Here is a 20,669-nt window from a genome sequence, read left to right as displayed (position 1 = left end):
GTATACTACTTGCCCGAGATTCGATCGTCGATATCCCGATACCTTGTTCAATCTCGTTACCGGCAAGTCTCTTTACTCGTTCCATAACACATCATCCCGCGATCAACTCCTTGATCACATTGTGCACATTATGATGATGTCCTACCGAGTGGGCCCAGAGATAGCTCTTCGTCACATGGAGTGACAAATCCCAGTCTCAATTCGTGCCAACCCAATAGACACTTTCGGAGATACCCATAGTGTACCTTTATAGCCACCCAGTTATGTTGTGACATTTGGTACACCCAAAGCATTCCTACAGTATCCGGGAATTGCACAATCTCATGGTCTAAGGAAAAGATACTTGACATTTAGAAAATCTTTAGCATACGAACTACACGATCTTGTGCTAGGCTTAGGATTGGGTCTTGTCCATCTCATCATTCTCCTAATGATGTGATCCCGTTATCAATGACATCCAATGTCCATGGTCAGGAAACCATGACCATCTGTTGATCAATGAGCTAGTCAACTAGAGGCTCACTAGGGACATGTTGTGGTCTATGTACACATATATTGCGGTTTCCTGTCAATACAATTATAGCATGAATAATAGAGAATTATCGTGAACAAGGAAATAAAATAATAACCATTTTATTATTGCCTCTAGGGGATATTTCCAACAGTCTCCCACTTGCACTAGAGTTAATAATCTAGTTCACATTACTATGTGATTGTAATGAATCGACACCCATGGGGTTTGATCATCTCTTGCTTGTGAGAGAGGTTATTAGTCAACGGATCCGAACCTTTCAGATCCGTGTGTGATTTGTAAATCTCTATGTCATATCCTAGATGCAGCTACCACACTCTATTTGAAGCTATTCCAAATAACTGTTCTACTATACGAATCCGGTTTACTACTCAGAATAATTCGGATTAGTGTCAAAGTTTGCATCGGCGTAACCCTTTACAATGAACTCTTTTACCACCTCCATAATCGAGAAAATTCCTTAGTCCACAAGTTACTAAGGATAAGTTTGACCGCTGTCCTGTGATCCATTCCTGGATCACTCTTGTACCCCTTGACTGACTCATGGCAAGGCACACTTCCGGTGCGGTACACATCATAGCATACTATAGAGCCTACGTCTGAAGCATAGGGGACGACCTTCGTCCTTTCTCTCTCTTCTGCCGTGGTCATGTCTTGAGTCTTACTCAATACTCACACCATATAACACAGCCAAGAACTCCTTCTTTGCTGATCTATTTTGAACTCCTTCAAAATCTTGTCACTGTATGTATTCATTTGAAAGTACTATTAAGCGTTTTAATCTATCCTTATAGATCCTGATGCTCAATGTTCAAGTAGCTTAATCCAGGTTTTCCATTGAAAAACACTTTTCAAATAACCCCATATGCTTTCCAGAAATTCTACATCATTTCCGATCAACAATATGTCAACAACATATACTCATCAGAAATGCTATAGTGCTCCCACTCACTTCTTTGGAAATACAAGTTTCTCATAAACTTTGTATAAACCCAAAATCTTTGATCATCTCATCAAAGCGTATATTCCAACTCCGAGATGCTTACTCCACTCCTTAGAAGGATTGCTGGAGTTTTGCACACTTGTTAGCATCTTTCAGGATTGACAAAACCTTCTGGTTGTATCACATACAACCTTTCCTCAACGACATCGTCGAGGAAACAATGTTTTGACATCCTATCTGCAAGATTTCATAAATCATGCAGTAATTGCTAATATAATTCCAACCGACTCTTAGCATCGCTATGAGTGAGAAAGTCTCATCGTAGTCAACTCCTTGAACTTGTCGGAAAATATCTTAACGACAAGTCGAGCTTTCTTAATGGTGATACTTACCATCATTGTCCGTCTTCCTTTTAAAATCCATCTGTACCCAACAGCCTTACAACCATCAAGTATTTCTTCCAAAGTCTACACTTTGTTTTCATACATGGATCCTCTCTCGGATTTTATGGCCTCGAGCCATTTGTCGGAATCCGGGCCCACCATCGCTTCTCCATAGCTCGTAGGTTCATTGTTGTCTAGCAACATGACCTCAAAGACAGGATTACTGTACTACTCTGAAGCAGTATGCATCCTTGTTGACCTACGAGGTTTGGTAGAAACTTTTGCTTCCAGATCTGAATTAGGAGGTAGACCCAACTGTTTTGGGTGTCCTATGAAGATGTATTTATCCGCTTTGGGTTCGAGCTCATTAGGATGAAACTTTTTCATATAAGCGTCATAGCCCCAAACTTTCAAGAAACGACAGCTTAGGTTTCTCTAAACCATAGTTCATACGGTGTCATCTCAACAGAATTATGTGGTGCCCTATTAAAGTGAATGTGGTTGTCTCTAATGCCTAACCCATGAACGATAGTGGTAATTCGATAAGAGACATCATGGTATGCCCCATATCCAATAGGGTGCATCTATGATGTTCGGACACACCATCACACTATGGTGTTCCAGGCGGTGTTAGTTGTGAAACAATTTCCACAATGTCTCAATTGTGTACCAAACTCGCAACTCAGATATCCATCTCCATGATCATATCACAGACATTTTATCCTCTTGTCACGAAGATCTTCAACTTCACTCTGAAATTACTTGAATCTTTCAATAATTCAGACTTGTGTTTCATCAAGTAAATATACTCAACATCTACTCAAATCATCTGTGAAGTAAGAACATAACGATATTCACTGCATGCCTCAACACTCATTGGACTGCACACATCAAAATGTGTTACTTCCAACAAGTTGCCATCTTGTTCCATCTTACTGAAAATGAGGCTTTTTAGTCATCTTGCCCATGTGGTATGATTTTCATTTCTCAAGTGATTCAAAATCAAGTGAGTCCAAACGATCCATCTGCATGGAGTTTCTTCATGCGTATACACCAATAGACGTGGTTCGCATGTCTCAAACTTTTCAAAAATGAGTGAGTCCAAAGATCCATCAACATGGAGCTTCTTCATGCATTTTATACCAATATGACTTACATGGCAGTGCCACAAGTAAGTGGTACTATCATTACTATCTTATATCTTTTGGCATGAAAATGTGTATCACTACGATCGAGATTCAATAAACCATTCTTTTAGGTGCAAGACCATTGAAGGTATTTATTCAAATAAATAGAGTAACCATTATTCTCCTTAAATGAATAACCGTATTGCGATAGACATAATCCAATCATGTCTATGCTCAACGCAAACACCAAATAACAATTATTTAGGTTTAACACCAATCTCGATGGTTGACGGAGCAGGCGATGCTTGATCACATCAACCTTGGAAACACTTCCAACACACATCGTCATCTCACCTTTAGCTAGTCTCTGTTTATTCCGTAGCTCTTTTATTTCGAGTTACTAACACTTAGCAACCGAACCGGCATCTAAATACCCTGGTGCTACTAGGAATACTAGTAAAGTACACATTTAATTCAATGTATATCAAATATACTTCTGTCAACCTTGCCAGCCTTCTCATCTACCAAGTATCTAGGGTAGTTCTGCTTCAGTGTCCGTTCCCTCATTACAGAAGCACTTAGTCTCGGGTTTGGGTTCAACCCTGGCTTTCTTCACTAGAGCAGCAACTGATTTGCCATTTCATGAAGTACCCCTTCTTGCCCTTGCCCTTCTTGAAACTAGTGGTTTCACTAACCATCAACAATTGATGCTCCTTCTTGATTTCTACTTTCACGGTGTCAAACATCACGAATATTTCAAGGATCATCATATCTATCCCTGATATGTTATAGTTCATCACGAAGCTCTAGTAGCTTGGTGGCAATATCTTTGGAGAAACATCACTATCTCATCTGGAAGATTAACTCCCACTCGATTCAAGTGATTGTTGTACCTAGACAATATAAGTACAAGCTCAACGATTGAGATCTTCTCCCTTAGTTTGTAGGCTAGAAAACTTGTCGTAGGTCTTATACCTCTTAACGTGGGCACGAGCCTGAAATCCCAATTTCAGCTCTTGGAACATCTCATATGTTCCGCGACATTTCAAAAATGTCTTTGGTGCCTCAATTCTAAACCATTTAACATTACCCACTGAACTATCATGTAGTCATCAAAACGTGTATGTCAGATGTTCGCAACATCCACAAACGACGTTTGAGGTTTAGCACACTGAGTGGTGCATTAAGGACATAAGCCTTCTACGCAGCAATGAGGACAATCCTCAGTTTACGGACCCAGTCCGCATAATTTCTACTATCAACTTTCAACTATATTTTCTCTAGGAACATATCTAAAATAGTAGAACTAAAGCGCGAGCTACGACATAATTTGCAAAGACCTTTTGACTATGTTCAGGATAATTAAGTTCATCTAATGAACTCCCACTCAGATAGACATCCCTCTAGTCATCTAAGTGATTACATGATCCGAGTCAACTAGGCCGTGTCCGATCATCACGTGATACGGACTAGTCATCATCGGTGAACATCTTCATGTTGATCGTATCTACCATACGACTCATGCTCGACCTTTCGGTCTCTTGTGTTCCGAGGCCATGTCTGTACATGCTAGGCTCGTCAAGTCAACCTAAGTGTTTCGCGTGTGTAAATCTGGCTTACACCCGTTGTATGTGAACGTTAGAATCTATCACACCCAATCATCACGTGGTGCTTCGAAACAACGAACTTTCGCAACGGTGCACAGTTAGGGGGAACACTTTCTTGAAATTATTATGGGGGATCATCTTATTTACTACCGTCGTTCTAAGCAAATAAGATGCATAAACATGATAAACATCACATGCAATCAAATAGTGACATGATATGGGCAATATCATTTTGCTCCTTTTGATCTCTATCTTCGGGGCTCCATGATCATCATTGTCACCGGCATGACACCATGATCTCCATCATCATGATCTCCATCATCGTGTCTCCATGAAGTTGTCTCACCAACTTATTACTTCTACTACTATGGCTAACGGTTTATTCAATGACACGCAGGTCATACAATAAATTAAGACAACTCCTATGGCTCCTGCCGGTTGTCATACTCATCGACATGCAAGTCGTGATTCCTATTACAAGAACATGATCAATCTCATACATCACATATCATTCATCACATTCTTTTGGCCATATCACATCACATAGCATACCCTGCAAAAAACAAGTTAGACGTCCTCTAATTGTTGTTTGCATGTTTTACGTGGCTGCTATGGGTTTCTAGCAAGAATGTTTCTTACCTACGCAAAATCCACAACGTGATATGCCAATTGCTATTTACCCTTCAGAAGGACCCTTTTCAACGAATCCGATCTGACTAAAGTGGGAGAGACTGGCACCCGCTAGCCACCTTATGCAACAAGTGCATGTCAGTCGGTGGAACCTGTCTCACGTAAGTGTACGTGTAAGGTCGGTCCGGGCCGCTTCATCCCACAATACCGTCGAAACAAGATAGGACTAGTAATGGTAAGCATATTGAACAAAATCAACGCCCACAACAACTTGTGTTCTACTCGTGCATAGAATCTACGCAATAGACCTAGCTCTGATACCACTGTTGGGGAACGTAGCAGAAATTCAAAATTTTCCTACGAGTCACTAAGATCTATCTATGGAGAGACTAGCAACGAGAGAGAGGAGTGCATCTACATACACTTGTAGATCGCTAAGCGGAAGCGTTCAAGAGAACGGGGTTGAAGGAGTCGTACTCGTCATGATCCAAATCACCGGAGATCCTAGTGCCGAATGGACGGCACCTCCGTGTTCAACACACGTGCAGCCTGGTGACGTCTCCCGTGCCTTGATCCAACAAGGAGAGAGGGATAGGTTGGGGAAGACTCCGTCCAGCAGCAGCACAACGGCGTGGTGGTGATGGAGGAGCGTGGCACTCCAGCAGGGCTTCGCCAAGCACCGCAAGAGACGAGGAGGGAGAGGGGTAGGGCTGCGCCAAGAAAGAAGAAAACTCATGTGTTTGCAGCCCCCAATACCTCAAGTATATATAGGGGAAGGGGAGAGGGGGCCGGCCCCCTCCAGATCCCATCTAGAGGGGAGGGGCGGCGGCCAGGAGGGGTGCCTTGCCCCCCAAGAAAGGTGGAGGCGCCCCCTCCCCTAGTGTTTTCAACCCTAGGCGCCTTGGGCCCTAGTGGGGGGGGGGCACCAGCCCACCTGGGGCTGGTCCCCTCCCTCACTTGGCCCATGCAGCCCTCTGGGGCTGTGGCCCCACCTGGGGACCCCCGGGACCCTCCCGATGGTCCCGGTATGTTACTGATAGTACCTGAAACTTTTCTGGTGACCAAAACAGGACTTCCCATATATAAATCTTTACCTCCGGACCATTCCGGAACTCCTCGTGACATCCGGGATCTCATTCGGGACTCCGAACAACATTCGGTAACCACATATATCTATTCCCTAGACCCTAGCGTCATCGAAACTTAAGTGTGTAGACCCTACGGGTTCGGGAACCATGCAGACATGAACAAGACAACTCTCCGAACAATAACCAACAGCGGGATCTGGATACCCATGTTGGCTCCCACATGTTCCACGACGATCTCATCGGATGAACCACAATGTCAAGGATTCAATCAATCCCGTATACAATTACCTTTGTCTAGCGGTATAGTACTTGCCCGAGATTCGATCGTCGGTATCCCGATACCTTGTTCAATCTCGTTACCGGCAAGTCTCTTTACTCGTTCCATAACACATCATCCCGCGATCAACTCCTTGATCACATTGTGCACATTATGATGACGTCCTACCGAGTGGGCCCAGAGATACCTCTCCGTCACACAGAGTGACAAATCCCAGTCTCGATTTGTGCCAACCCAACAGACACTTTCGGAGATACCAATAGTGTACCTTTATAGCCACCCAGTTATGTTGTGACGTTTGGTACACCCAAAGCATTCCTACGGTATCCGGGAGTTGCACAATCTCATGGTCTAAGGAAAAGATACTTGACATTTAGAAAAGCTTTAGCATACGAACTACACAATCTTGTGCTAGGCTTAGGATTGGGTCTTGTCCATCACATCATTCTCCTAATGATGTGATCCCTTTATCAATGACATCCAATGTCCATGGTCAGGAAACCATGACCATCTGTTAATCAACGAGATAGTCAACTAGAGGCTCACCAGGGACATGTTGTGGTCTATGTATTCACACATGTATTGCGGTTTCCTGTCAATACAATTATAGCATGAATAATAGACAATTATCATGAACAAGGAAATACAATAATAACCATTTTATTATTGCCTCTAGGGCATATTTCCAACAGCTCGGGCCCAATGGTATTATCATTCTTGCCAGCGATCCGGACATAGCACTCCGCACCGAAAACAAAACCGCAGCCCCGGCCATCGAGGCATTGTCTGAAGCCCTCGCGGCTGAAGAATTAACCACATTGTGCTCCACGGTGGATAGGGACGACGTGATCCTGGAAAGCGATCCAAATCCACCTGCTTTAAACCAGCAAACGAAATAGTCAAATTCCAAGTCCACCCGACGGACCCCAAGAAGACAGCATCCATCGGGGCACAGCTAGACCCAACGGTTGACACCGCACTACGAGCGTTCCTACGTGAAAATTGGGTCATATTCTCCTGGCACCCTTCTGATATGCCAAGGATCCCATGCAGGCTGACCGAACACAGGCTCAATATATTAAAGGGATATAAGCCGGTCAAGCAAGCACTGCGGCGCTTTTCAGAACTGAAACGACAAGCTATGGGGGAGGAGCTAGCCAAGTTACTCGAGGCCGGATTCATCAAAGAAATAAAACACCTAGACTGGCTAGCGAACCTGGTGATGGTACCAAAGAAGGATAAATCCTGGCGCCTATGTGTAGATTTCAAAGACCTCAACAAGGCATGCCCTAAGGATCAATCGATCAGATTATCGATGCTACCACAGGACATGACTCACTGTGTTTCATGGACGCATACTCCGAATACCATCAAATCAAGATGAAGGAGTCTGATCAAGCTGCAACGGCATTTATTACCCCATACGAGCCTTTCTGCTTCAACACTATGCCCTTCGGGCTAAAAAATGCCGGTGCCACCTACCAACGCATGATTCAAACATGCCTAGAGAAACAAATCAGCAAGACAGTTGAAGCATATGTGGATAACGTAGTCATCAAAACTAGGCACGTCGAGTCATTAATAGACGATCTGCATCTCACATTCGACAACCTCCATACATATGACATCAAGCTCAATCCGGAAAAGTGTGTTTTCGGTGTTCCCACTGGAAAACTGCTGGGCTTCATCGTTTCCAATAGGGGAATTGAGGCGAACCCAGCTAAAATCCGAGCTTTGTCACAGTTGGCTACGCCAACAGACTTTAAACAAGTCCAAAAACTATCTAGATGTGTGGCATATTTAAGCCGCTTTATCTCCAGACTAGGAGAAAAGGTATTGCCACTCTATCACCTTCTCCGACGCACCGATCACTTCGAGTGGACGGACACGGCAACGGCCGGACTAGAAGAAATAAAGGCTCTTTTAGCGAGCAACCCAATCCAGCAATCCTGGCCGCGCCGAATATCGGTGAACCCATGTTATTATACATATCAGCACACACCAAGTTGTAAGTGCGGTGCTTGTCGTTGAACTGGAAGAGGATGGACACAAATTCCGGCTCCAAAAGCCGGTATACTACGTATCCACTGTCCTCACACCATGCAGATCCCGGTACCCTCATTACCAAAAAATAGCGTACGCGGTCTTCATGGCATCGCAGAAGCTACAACACTACTTTCAAGAGTGCTCAATAGCGATGGCCTCCGAGGTACCACTTAATGACATAATAAACAACCGCGACGCCACGGGCCAGATTGCCAAGTGGGCCATTGAGCTCCTCCCATTTGACATAACATACAAACCGCGCCGGGCCATTAAATCCCAAGTACTGGCCGACTTCGTCGCTGAATGGACAGAGGCCGAACTCCCTAAAGAGTATGACACATATTCCAACTGGGTCATGCACTTTGATGGCTCCAAAATGTTGGCAGGCTTAGGAGCAGGCGTTGTCCTAACATCCCCCATTGGAGACATAGTTCAGTACGTACTCCAAATATTATACACAGACTCCAACAATGCAGCCGAATACGAGGCCTTATTGCATGGTCTTCGGATGGCTGTCTCCATGGGCATACAACGCCTAGAAGTGCGCGGGGATTCAAACCTTGCAATATCTCAAATAAATGGAGATTTTGATGCCAAAGATCCAAAGATGGCGGCTTACTGTAACGCCATTATCAAAATGTCGGCTCGGTTCGTGGGGCTCGAGTTTCATCATGTGGCTCGAGAAAGTAATCAAGCGGCGGACGTCCTCGCTCGCATCAGCGCAAAGCGCGACCCCGTCCCACCTAACATATTTTTGGAAAGGCTTTTCAAGCCATCCGTGGTGTGGCAAGGGGAGAGCGACAACACCAATTTGGATCCGACTATAACCCCAGATTCCAAACACACCGATATCATCGTGGGCTCAGCCATCGAAATTACACCGTCGGCCCATCTCATCATGGCAGTCATTGCCCCATGGACAGAACCCTTCTTGGCCTACCTTAATAGGCGAGAACTCTCTGAGGATCAGAATGAGGCGTGCTATATTGTGCGGCGCTCTAAAGCCTACAAGGTTCACGAGGGAGAAATCTACAAGAAAAGCGCTACCGGAGTACTTCAAAGATGTATCTCCGAGGAAGAAGGGCGACAACTCTTGGCTGAAATTCATGCCGGCCTTGGTGGTCACCACGCTGCGGCTCGGGCCCTCGTAAGCAAGGCCTTCCGTACATGTTTGTATTGGTCGACGTCCCAAGCAGACGCACAGGATCTTGTCGAACATTGTGTTGGATGCCAGCTTTTCGCCAACCAAAGCCACATGCCACCACCGCTCTACAAACAATGCCCATCACTTGGCCTTTCACGGTCTGGGGGCTTGATATGGTCTGACCTCTTAAAGGAGGAAGCCATAAGAAAAAGTACCTGTTGGTTATGGTGAATAAATTCACTAAATGTATAGAGGCCAAACTAGTTAAAACGGCCGAAGCCGGACCAGTGATAGACTTCATATCCGGTGTTGTGCACCGTTATGGTGTCCCGCACAACATCATCACCGATAACAGCTCCAATTTCACAGCCGATGAGGTGAGAACTTGGTGTGCTAATCTGGGCATTAAGCTCGATTACGCCTCCGTCTATCACCCACAAACAAACGGTCAAGTCAAACGAGCCAATGGTCTTATTATGAGCGGCATTAAACCCAGACTAGTGTGCTCTTTGAAAGAATCAGACAAGCACTAGGTCGAGGAGCTCGACTCCGTACTCTGGGGGCTGCGGACCACACCCAATCGCTCTACCGGATATACACCTTTTTTCATGGTGTACGGTGCAGAGGCTATGTTACCCTGTGGCATTATTCATGACTCACCTCGAGTGCGCATGTATGAAGAGAGAGAGAGGCCGAGATTGATCGGCAGGACAACCTAGATGCCCTGGAGGAGGAGCGCAATGTCGCAAAAGCCCGTTCCACATTTTATCAACAACAGGCCCACAGATATCAAAGCAGAGAAGTACGGGCCAAGACTTATAATGTTGGCGAACTCATTCTATGCCTGCCGGAGAAGAAAAAGGACAAACTCGAGCCCAAGTGGGAGGGTCCCTTCATCATTGACGAAGTCCTCACCAGAGGAGCATACCGCCTGCATGATGCATCAGACAATCGCCTGGAGCCGAACCCATTGAACGCGGCCAGCCTCCGAAGATTCTATGCCTAGCGCTAGACTCTTTGTTCGTCTCCTTTATCCCTTTTGTTTCAATTATATATTTTCCTCTCTTTTTACCTTTTCCTTTTGTTTAGACTTAAAGCTCTCGTGCGGCTAAATCATACACCTACAACGCACACATTCTCAAATATGTACGCCAATTATACCTGGGGGCTTCTTGTACAAAAGCTTATTATTATCATTTTTTGAGCATCAAGCTCACCACATATGTGTGTTTTCCACATATGTACCTTTTCTTCGCCATTATATGCATCGATATGACTTAAGTTTTGGCCAAGTTGGGTTGCCTGGCTCCTGTGCTTATGCCCTACGTTCCCGTTAGTTCGGCTAGGGCATAAAGGGAGCACCTCTGCGATTATTACTGCCGGGTCATCCAGACCTCAGACTGGGTGAAGCCGAAAGCTAGCGTTCTTAAGGGAATATTCGGTCGGTGGAGTAAATATGTTCTTTACTCATTACACTATGAACCCCCAGATGTTACGTATGCTGTGATTTTTCAATCACAGTTCGGACATGCACGTTAACGCATGCTGACCCAGGGAAAGGAATCCTTAATGGAACTATTCTCTCTAGAAGATGTTTCTTACAATCAAAATGTAATATAACATAGCTAGCCGGATACTTGTTTGTTCAAGCAACTATGACCCCTACGCCTGGTTTACACACATACCCCGGTATACATTACCGAGCGGGTATTCGGAAACACTCCGCACCTTCGGGTCCAAAGGTCGAAGCGAAAAGGTTCGCCATGACAATCATTTTACAATCCGGCTAGGGACAAATTTGTGAATTGAAGTACATAGTCACTTTGACTCAAAAACTTCTTCCTCTATGCCATCTAACATGCTATCTAGCCTGCAATCCTGTTGGGAATACTTACTGGCTACTTGTACCTAGTCAGATATCAAACTAACAGGAATTTCTTTTCCATCTGACTCTAAAGGTCCTACCCGGGCCATGTGATTCAGGTCGAGCTTGGTATACCGTGTTTTCACCATGGCCCAGGCCTCTCGCTCACCTTCCCGGCAGGCCGATATCTTCCATAATCGGAAGCGCCGCCGTGCTCCCTTGAATAGCTATACAAGCTCCTCCATACTTCCTGGAGGGGAGTTGGATGGCCACAAAGCCTTGGCAATACTTTGCATCGCCTGCCGAGCTCTCTCGTGCATTTGCGACAGCTCTTGTAGCAGATCGCCCAAAGATCCGGACATCTCCTCTTCGGGACGACCGGTCAGCATACCTACAGGCATAACTCTGTCAGTTCCTTTCCTCGTCGAACTATGTGAAGGTAATTTTGAACACATACTAAATATGCCGCCTTGTAGCCACTTATTTTCTTTCACGGAGTCAGCCAGCTGGGCCCGAACATCTTTTAGTTCTACACCCAGCTCGTTGTTGGAATCCTGGAGTTTGTTTTTCTCCTCCCTGACCCATGTCAGCATACGTTTTCCCGCGGCCAATTGCCTTTGAGCTTCTGGACCTCCCGCCTATGCGACTTTTGGTGCCTCTCCCGGATGATCTGACGACTCTGCCATAAGATATGCACCTGCATTAATAATCCTGGTATATGATTATGTTTTCTCAATGGAGGGTATCATTACCAGACACTGGCTTCTTGGATTTCTGCAGTTCGGCGGTAGCAGTGGCTAGCTGGGTCCGACACTTTTCCAGCTCCTGAGACAATAGGTTGTTCTTCTCTATGAGCACATGGATATACAACGATCCTCAAATCAGTTGCTTCAACCACTTCAAGTCTTGGGGGCTACTGGTATATAATTATCAGAATTGTACAAGTGTGCACTTACCCGCATATCTTTCAAATATTGGTCAGTGGCTCTAGTAAGCCCATCTCGAGCAGCTCAGATGTATGCATCACCCGAGTTGAAGGCGTTGAAAGCCTCTTCTGAAAAACCGAGGTCACGAAGAGCGGCCCGCTGGCACCAATGTTTCATGGCGCTTTCCACTTTAGAGTTTGTGACGGATACATCATCCGAATCCTCTGCAGAAGGAGAATCCAGTGTCACTCTCGCGTCAGCCTCAGTCCTTGAGACAGGGTCCAGAATCTGGCTAGTGGAGGCATGACCAGCAGGATCCCTAGACATAGTCCGGCGAATGTTTTTCCTGATAAGACATAACGGATAGCGTCACACTTGAATATGACAGCCAATGAGCATATTTAAAAAACCATACCTCTTTGATGAAGGCTCGACCATGCCTCTATTTGCCTTCCTCTTCGAAGGCCTGCCCGGTGTAGGCACCGCTTTCTTGTGAGTCGCCTCAGGTGCAGCGTGGCATGCTGATCACCTCCCCTTAGAGCGCGCGATAGTGCGGTGGGTGAGGCAGAATGAGGAAATTCTTTCGAAGGAGAAGTCTCCTGATTACTTACATGTGAGGCAGGAAGAAGGCCGGGATAGTTAGCACTGATGGCCACTTCCGTGCCGTCATGGCTCGCCTGGTAGAACACTCCATCCTCGAGCTCCACGAATATATCTGGATTCTCTTTGAATCCGTGGTCAAGGGACCGGTTGTGGTCCTCTGGCTGTGTGATCAATAGTAAGTACAGTGGATTTTACGCCCAAACTGCGAGTGTCATGTTCTCCACAGGGACTAGGCGACGGCGACTATGCTCGGCCAAATCTAGGTCACATGATATTGAGTGATGAAAATAGAAAATAATACTAACACCAACAAGGAAATGAAGCACAAAGATCATCAACAAACTAACTAAGATCATCAACAAAGGGAATGACACAGAGGCAAAGGGAGATGAAGATTATCTTCTATTTCTCTTTTTGGTATTTTCATATCATTTTAGAAACTAAATACGAACACAGGACATCCACATTGACAGAAAGAAAGTAACAAGAGATGATCACAAATATATCTAGCAGACATATATAAGAAAAGGAAGATGCATTTATATCAGAGTCCTTTATAACACAAGTACTGGAGCTAAAACATATACTACACAAAACTGAAGAAGTTTATTCGAAATAAGAGCAGTACACGAGTGACAACACATAAATGAACGAGATTATACAAACCACAAGACTAGTACCCACAGATCAACACAACAGTAATTAACAACTAAAAGTTACTAGTAGAAATTAACTAGTACAGGGAGAACAAACACACAGGGGTGAATACATTCATATGCTAGCAGAATATTAATACACCGAAGCCATTTCTAATAATCAATAATCTCCCAAATTAACAATATATTTTACCAGTACCAAACTGAACAAATAACAAGTTGCTTGCACTAGTTAAATCTGAATATTACACAACCCAAAACGTTACAGAGAAGTGATGAGCAGCAGCAAAATATTACACAACCCAAATCTGAATAATCTCCCAAAAGAAGCAGAGCGTCAGGGAGTGAGGAGCAGCAAGGGGGCACTGGAGAGAGTAGGTAGCAGCATCGGCGTTTGGGAGATTCAGAGAAGAAGCAGGGAAGCAGCAAGGAGGGTTGAGAGAGCAGCAGCTATAGACGTTGAGGGAGAAGAGGGAGCAGCAGCGGTAGGGGAGAGGAGGCAGTAGGAGGAGGTTGAGGAGAAGAAGGAAGGCAGCAGGGGCGTGGAGATTAGCAGGGAGGTGCAAGGAGAAGGAGCAACACGGAATAGGAGCAACAGCAAGGAGATTCAGAGACGAGAAGTGCAACAGCAGGGATGTGGAGAGAAGGAGCAGCAGCAGTTTTGGGCGTGGGGAAGAGAAGAGGAGCAGCGAGGGAAGGAGAAGAGCATCAGGAGGGGCGTGGGAGAAGAAGCAACAGGGAGGAGAGAGTCGCACGGGCAGCCAGATGCCCGTCTGATGGGTCGCGCAATGTAGCGCTTGGTGCTGATGGCGGCGGTGACTGGAGATGGTGGACGCTGGTGATGGCGGGCGCTGGTGGATGGAGGCTGCTGGCGCGCCACCACGCCGGCCTAGCCGTGGTGGCGGCCGAAGGTGGAGAAGGAGGTTGGGGGAGAGAGATGTGCTAGGCCTGATTGCAATGGAGATGCGGCTAGGGATTTTGATCCCCTCCCAGATCTGCATTTTTGCACTTTTGCCCTCCTTCTTCTCTTCTTTAGCCTCAAGTAGATCCCTTTCTTCTTTAGTTTTGGCCCTCCATTTCTTTAATTCTTCATACTCGAGTCCCCCCTTCTATTCTATTAGCCCTCGGTCTTGTATCCTCTTTCTTTGTAGACAAGATCTTCAAGATTATAGTGCCTTATCGCACTTTTCTGCAAAATAAACAAATGACAAGTAAATGATCTTTTATATGATTTTCATTCAAATATATCACAACTCATAGCAAGAATGGATGGATATATCACGATAGATGCTAAATTTGAGTGCCAAATTATATATATGAAATGCACTTATCACTATGGTGCGGGGCTGTAGAGCTCCTTGGTGATCTTCCACCATTCCTGTTACAAATGGACGGATTAATATTTATGGAAAGTGACTCAAGGAGTAAATTGAGTAGGGGGGGTGGAAACTCACCCAGCTGGGAGGGTTGTACATGGAAAATCCATCTCTATGCTTAATGTGGATGAACTCCTCTTTCTCCCCTTTGTATAGTCTGACCAGTATTTTTGCCAAAGCGGCGGGGGTATCCGGACCCTTCCGACCGCAGCGGGTGGCGTCATCTTCTCTGTTATAGTGCCACATAGGACGCCCTCTGTATTGGAGTGGTTGGACCCCCCGTACTATGGATGTCTCCATAAACTCGACTATTGACAATCCGGACCGGGCGAGCGTCTTTATCTTGCTCATCAATTAACGGACTTCCGTGCTATCTTCCTCCCTGAGGCTTTGGGGACGCCAGCTGTAGCGTTTGTTCAAAGGAGCACTTGAAAATTCGGGAAGACCCATTCGGACTAGGTCGGGAAGGGAGACGTCCTCAATATAGAACCATTTGGAAGGCCACTCTTCGGATGCCTTCTTCAGTATGCCGGACAGGTATCCGGTCCCGGCGATGCGCCATACCTCAGCGCCACCCACTTGAAATATTGACCCCTCTTGATTATGAGGGACGAGGCAAAATAACTTCTTCCATAACTCAAAATGGGCCTCACAACCCAGGAATAGCTCACAAAGAGCAACGTAACCCACAATGTGCAGGATGGAGGCAGGGGTGAAATTGTGCAGTTGGAGGCCATAATACTCTAGAAGCCCTCGGAGGAATGGATGGATTGGAAATCCGACACCTCTCAACAAGTAGGGAACAAAGCGTACTCATTCCCCCTGGATGGGTTGGGGAAATTATCCGCCTGCACCCCACCGTTGAAGGAAGCCAATCCAGCTCGAACGGGGACTAGATATGCGGGGGGAGGAAATCCCTATGTCTGCAGCTTCGCCAGCTGATTGTGGGATATGGAACACTTTTCCCAATCACCTTTTTTGGGCCCGTGGGGGCGGGAGGAAGAGCTTGGAGTGCTAGCCATGTTGGGGTGGTTTCTGCTGGCAAGCTCTGAGGATTCCTCCCTTGGTGTGGATTGGATATGAAGATCCCTCTCTCTTTAAATAGACAACTTTCTTACATGATTAGGATGGTATGTGCAAAAATACCTCGACCTCTCGTATTCGCTCGACACATGGAAGCTGAAATCATGAAGGTGCAGAAGCTGATGAGAGCGACATTAAATGAAAAGCTGGATACTGCTCTTTAAGTCAGGTACTTTGAAGTAATCAGAGAAAGAACCCGCCTTGCAATGCCGAAGACAATCTGCGCGCCGGACACCTCGTCATTGAAGCCTGGTTCGGGGGGTACTGAGGGAGTCCTGGATTAAGGGGTCCTCGGATGGCCGGACTATTAACACGGGCCGGACTATTTGGCTATGAAGATACAAGACAAAAGACTTCTCCCCGTGTCTGGATGGGACTCTCCTTTGCGTGGATGGCAAGCTTGGTGATTCGGATATGTAGATTTCTTTCTCCGTAACTGACTTTGTATAACCCTAGTCCCCTCTGATGCCTATATAAACCGGAGGGTTTAGTCCATAGGGCAGAATCATAATCATATAGGCTAGACTTCTAGGGTTTAGCCATTACGATCTCGTGGTAGATCAACTCTTGTAATACTCATATTCATCAAGATCAATCAAGTAGGAAGTCGGGTATTAACTCCATAGAGAGGGCCCGAACCTAGGTAAACAATGTGTCCCCCGCCTCCTGTTACCATCAGCCTTAGACGCACAGTTCGAGACCCCCTACCTGAGATCCACCGGTTTTGACACCGACACCCGTCTGTTTTTATTTTATTATCTTTGTTTCTGTTTCTAAAACAAAACAATTCGGTTTGTGTAAAATTCATAACTATTAGGTTATTTAGAGTTATTGATTGACTCTTTTTGCTCTAGTTTGAAAATTTCCTAAAGTTTCTGTATAAAATTGTTTCAGCCATGTTTTAGTTTTTTATAATTGATTTATATGAGTTTTTAGACAGATTAGTATTTCTGCTATAAAATGAGCTGGATTTAATATTTTTAGGCGATTCTTTTTGTCACTGCTTTGTTTTGACATTGCCTAGCACTAGGATTAATTTGGGTATATATAGATTTAATTAAAATTAGTTTTACATGAAAACAACCCTGTTCTAGTTTCTTCCACTTTGTCGCTGTTTTCTGTTGTTTTAATTACTTTAAAAATTATTTCCAACTCTATTGTATTTTATTTCAGGTTTGTTTCTGTAGTTTTAGATGGTGAACTTTTATTTACAGAAAAAAGAAAATGTTTTATTTTATTTTTCTTGCTAGTTGTTGGCTTGGAGTTCAATTGGTTTTCTTTGGTTTTGGTTGATTGTCTATGTGTGAAGTATGATAGCGTGCTATTATGTTACTATGTTGGTATAGTTGTATGCTTATGTATTTATTGTTTGCTTTGAATAGAATTTCCGGAGTGCGAAGCTTGCTATCACGAGTCACTAGCTTTCGAAGACCTTCAGCTAGGCAAGTCTTGATCATGCATTTTAATTCCTATGCTTTATTGCATTAGTAGTATTTCCTCCCCACCATGCATGCAATAGCAGAAATTGAATAAGTCCTGAGTAGTATCGCGTGGTAGGTTCACCCAAAACCCCTATGTGTCACACCCTAGCTAGTTCATGCATTAGAGTGTTGCATCATGTCTATCCTTTCATCAGAAACTTGAAATGGGGATGTCAGAACCCCCAGCCCCCTCTTAAACCAACTAGGGTTTACTAAAACTTTTTTCAATGAACCTGAAATGCCCTTCTAAAATGTCCATCATTTTTGTCTTGGTTCAGAACCTCTGCCAAAAGTGTTGCACCATTTTCTAGGTCATCTTAGGGTCTTTGAATTAAATGATAAGTATTTGAATTTGGGCATTTAAAATTATATAAAATATTTCAAATGCTCAAATATCTCCAAACTAAATGTTTCATGTTGGAAATAATCCAACTATGGACCAGAAGCAGTTTGGTGATTTTAGGAGTTGCCTAAGTATTTTTAATAATTCAACAAACTTACAGAATAAATAAAAAAACAGAAAGGAAACTTACCTGGTGCCTGCAACCCAGCCCACCTGCCGGCCCAGCCCAGCGCCGCGCCAGCGAGCTGCTTGCCGGCCAGGCAGGCAGGCAGGTGCCCGACGGCGTCCACAGCGTGCGCCACGCAGCTGGCCGTCGCCCTGCTTCACCTCCTCGCCTCGCTGCTGGCTTGGACGAACTCCACGTCGAGCCGTGAACCCCCAGGACACCTCCATTCTCCCCCAACTCCTCTCCCTCGCTCTCCCACGCCATGGCCGACGCCATCGCCGCCACCCCCTCGCCGTAGCCACGCTCTCCATCAACCCCACGCCGCGCCACCGTGTCCAGGAGCTCCGCCACCCTCCTCTCCTTCGAGCAAGCCGAGCCCCGAGTGCTCGCATGCCCCGAAGCCACCGCACGGACCTCGACCGAACCGCCGTCGCCGGAGATCCCCTTCAACACCGTTGCCGCATCAGCTCGTCCCCGACCCCGCTGGTGGCCTCTACGGGTGCTCTGTGAGCCTAGCTACCCCTCCTACTCTTCCTCTCTCACCCCCGAGCCGTGTAGCCACCGCACGAAGATCACCCGCACGCACCGCCGTGGATCTCGTCGCCGACGTGCTCCCGGCCATCCTCCGGCCACCTCTCGGTGTCCAACGCACTCACCACGCTGCGTTGAGTCCAACCGTGCACTTCCCGCACCTCACCGCACACCCTAGCCCCGAGTTCGCCTTCACCCGAACTCCGGTGGCCGCCTAGGTCGTCGCCGGCGCCAACTCCGGCCACCCCGACCCCAACTGACTCCACCAAGAGCCGCGGCTCGTCCTCAGCTCCACGTAGATGCCTTCCGCGCCCCATTTGGTGGCCGGAACGGCCAAAACCACTTCCGCCGCCGCATCGGGCTCGCCGGCGGCTAAACGCCGGCACAACTGTTTTGACTTTGACCGCGGGTGGGCCCCGGTTGACTCTGTTGAGTCAATGACAGGTGGGGCCCCCTTCTGCTAATTATCTAGATTAGTTTAAACTAAATTAAATTAGTTAATTAGCCACTGACACCCTGGAACCACGCGTCAGGTTTGACCTGGACCGGGTCTGTTGACTTGCTGAGGTCAGCATGACCTCATGCTGACGCAGTAACCTTTTTCTGGAATTAAAATAAATCTAAAATGATTATAAATTCCAGAAAATAACCCAAACTTCAAAAAATTCATATAAATTCAACCGTAGCTCCAAATCAAACAAATTATATATGAAAAATGATCAGAAAAATCTAATCTATCCATCTGTACTAGTTTCATGCATGTTTAAACAAGCTAACTTGAGGTTTAGTATAGAACAAGATAAAACACTTTAAAGGGCCATTTATGAGTTTGAAATTTGAATCTTTGGTTCAAATTGATTCAAACCCATCTGGTTTTAGTTGCATTAGCCCAACACACGCATATTGCCATGTTTCATGCATGCATCATATTGTCGCACATTGTTTGGTGATAGTTGTGTATCGGTGTTCTTTGCGGCAGGTTCTGCCTCCGAGGAGTACCGTGATTACCCTAGCGAAGAACCGTATCCATGCATCGATCCATCAGGCAAGCAACCAACCATTTGATCATATCGATACAATCCCATGTTCTCGCTCTTGCTCTCTTTTACTGCATTAAGACAACGCGTTTCAAACTGCTGTGTGCTACGGTAGTTGAACCCATTTCCTCTGCGTGACCTGTCATTGCCACAGTAATTAGATGAAACCCACTAGCATGTGTAGGAATTGATTGAGCCATATGTGTGTGTTGTTCCTACCTTGCTATGCCTGCTATGCTTAGAGTCGTGTCAGGTCTGGTTCATCTGGGTGATGGGCTAGAGTGAAATGATCATGTCGGTAATGAGAGTGATGTGGTGAACACGATTGGTAAAGGTATCGATGAGAGGCCATGTAGGAGTACATGGTGGGTTGTTTCATTGAAGCCGACCTTAAGCACTGAGATCTGTATATGTGATTTAAGATACAGCTACTACCATGCATTGGGCCCTGAAATATGACCCCGCTCGACTTCTTATTCACCCTAGTCCTCTGTCCAGGAGTTGCAAGTAGTTTCTGGTGTTTGTAGCCTACTGGAGGCCGTGGACAGCGGTGACGATAGGGGTGGGCTGTGATGCGGTAGGTACGTGGCCGGGAATACCGGGCACCCGTTAGGTGTCACGGAACCCTGTACACATCATTCGGGGCCGTATGGGAAACCTCAGCCGGACTCCCTGCGGATGGAACCTGGATAGGCGATAAACCTGGACTAGAGACATAGGTGTTTAGGTAGGTCGTGGTCTACACCCACGTCGGCTCTCGCTTGAAGTCTGCCGAGCACATGTTGTGTGCAGACGCTAAGTGGTGGAAACATGTATGAAGAAGTAC

At 45.9% G+C, this 20,669-nt stretch overlaps 1 long non-coding RNA gene across 2 annotated transcripts; it reads right to left on the bottom strand.

Moving 5' to 3' along the window:
* Positions 1–12,099: 12,099 nt before the first annotated feature.
* LOC123133877 (uncharacterized) lies at positions 12,100–15,153 on the bottom strand. Of its 2 annotated transcripts, none has more exons than XR_006465416.1 (5): positions 13,179–15,153; positions 12,983–13,101; positions 12,598–12,913; positions 12,394–12,489; positions 12,100–12,320 (listed from the first exon to the last, which is right to left on the bottom strand). It is a non-coding gene; the product is annotated as an uncharacterized lncRNA (long non-coding RNA). The 2 variants fall into 2 exon arrangements; XR_006465415.1 differs by having other exon boundaries at positions 12,394–12,466.
* Between the last annotated feature and the right edge of the window lie 5,516 nt (positions 15,154–20,669).

This window comes from Triticum aestivum, chromosome 6B (assembly GCF_018294505.1).
Source record: "Triticum aestivum cultivar Chinese Spring chromosome 6B, IWGSC CS RefSeq v2.1, whole genome shotgun sequence".
Taxonomy (NCBI): domain Eukaryota; kingdom Viridiplantae; phylum Streptophyta; class Magnoliopsida; order Poales; family Poaceae; genus Triticum; species Triticum aestivum.
The sequence above is the reverse complement of the archived record's forward strand: the minus strand, read 5'-3'. Positions and strand labels throughout refer to the sequence as shown.